This window comes from Galeopterus variegatus, unplaced genomic scaffold (assembly GCF_000696425.1).
Source record: "Galeopterus variegatus unplaced genomic scaffold, G_variegatus-3.0.2 Scaffold8046, whole genome shotgun sequence".
NCBI lineage: Eukaryota > Metazoa > Chordata > Mammalia > Dermoptera > Cynocephalidae > Galeopterus > Galeopterus variegatus.
The window spans coordinates 15,921-17,641 of NW_007734157.1; the positions used below are offsets into that span (position 1 = coordinate 15,921).

Genomic DNA, 1,721 nt, shown 5'->3' on the forward strand with positions numbered 1-1,721 from the left:
GCCGCGCTCGCGCTCCGGCTCCGAGTCCGAGGAGGCCGAGCTGTCGCTGAGCCTGGCCCGCACCAAAACCCGCTCGTACGGCAGCACGGCCAGCGTGCGGGCGCCGCTGGGCGCCGGCGTCATCGAGCGCCATGTGGAGCACCGCGTCCGCGCCGGCGACACGCTGCAGGGCATCGCGCTCAAGTACGGAGTCACGGTGAGCAGGGCGCGCCGCCGCGGCCCAGGCTGGCGGCTCCGGGGCGGGGGGTGTCGAGAAGGCAGCCATCCGTCCCCCGGGCGACTCGGCCGCATGCGCTCGCTCAGCGCGCGTGGCCGGCGACAGCAGTGGTAGCCAGAGGGGCAGGAGGTCAAGGCTCCCTCCCCGGGTAGCTGCGACGAGTTCCTGGTGCCCTGCCCAGACTCACACCAGATCTGTCCCGTGAGGAAGGCCAGAGAGGACCAGGGCTTTGGCAACACCGGGAGCCACACGCACCTGATTTGCAATCCGGATCCCGCTACTGTATACTCGTATTTACTCAAGGACAAACCGATGTGGATTTTGTTCTCTGTGTAAACAGCTCCATGATGAGTCAGGAATGGTGCGAGTACCTACTGGATGGTTCTGGTTCTATCGATTATGCTTCTTGATTTAGAAGTGAAATTACACCCCTGTGCTCACTGGCAACCGAGAATGTGACACCTGTGGCTAAGCAGCAGCCAAGAACTATGGTCTAGGTGAGCTGCAGGGCTGTGTTTATTAAAAATTTATAAGTGTGTGCGTTTTCGGTATATTGCATTACACCTCTAGAAAGAACATGGAGACCTGAGGGAACAAATTGTTTTGTTAAAATTACTTGTAATTAACTCTGAGCTATGTGGTGGCCTTTTTACATTTGAGTTCTGTATCAGTTTTCAGTGTTCTTTCCTGAAGCATCTTAGACAGCAATGGGAAGAAAGATGATCTTATCTATATGGTTCTCTTAAAGTGAAACTCTTTGTGGCCCTTTACCTAATGACAGTCTCAGTAATCTATTTTGTATATTTGAGCGGGTATATGTTTACCTGTCAGGTCCTTCTATCATTTAAACATCTTGAGAGCAGGGACCTTGCTGTGCAATCATGTGCTGACATTATCATGCCATGGAGAGTCCCATTCTACTCTTGAGAGTTCTCTATATGTGAACATAGACACAATTGTCCATGTGCATTAAAGGGGCCTGATTGGTCAGAGCCGGAGGAAAGTAGAGTTGGGAAATATCAGTAGGCACCCTCTGCTGAGTGCTTGCTGTGTGCCAGGCATTGCATTTGTCCTGTTTCACCTTGATCTTGTTTAATGTAACTTTCACAGTAAGGCTAAGAGATGGGTGTAATGAATCTCCTTTTTGCAGACGAGAAGATGTATGAGAGGTAAGGATTTTCCAACTATGATTATTTACTGAGACCATCTTGAATGAACACAGTGATAAAGTATTTGCTTTTCTCTAGATATTACTTCTGATATTTACCTTTATTTTTATCATTGTCTTATTGAGAGCTCTCTCAAGCATCCCGGTTACTGTAGAAGGAAGGTCTTTTCTGTCTGGTTTCTATGCATCTTACCATCTAGGCTAGGGTGACTGCACCTAGGAATCTATGCTATCCAGAAGACCATTATTTCCCATGGTCTCTTCCCATGGCAATCTTTTTTTTTTTTTTTAAAGTTGACTGGTAAGGGGATCTTAACCCTTGACTTGGTGTTGTCA

General features: G+C 49.3%; 1 protein-coding gene across 2 annotated transcripts in view; it reads left to right on the forward strand.

The window, feature by feature from the left end:
* The first annotated feature begins 107 nt into the window (after nt 1–107).
* Nucleotides 108–1,721, forward strand: part of LYSMD2 (LysM, putative peptidoglycan-binding, domain containing 2) — a 17,163-nt gene continuing 15,549 nt past the window's right edge. Inside the window, exons 1-2 of one of the 2 annotated variants that reach the window (XM_008592579.1) lie at nt 108–196; nt 558–714. The gene's annotated coding sequence lies outside the window, so the exon portion shown is untranslated. The remainder of the gene's footprint in view (nt 197–557; nt 715–1,721) is intronic. The other variant, XM_008592580.1, reaches the window with a different exon arrangement.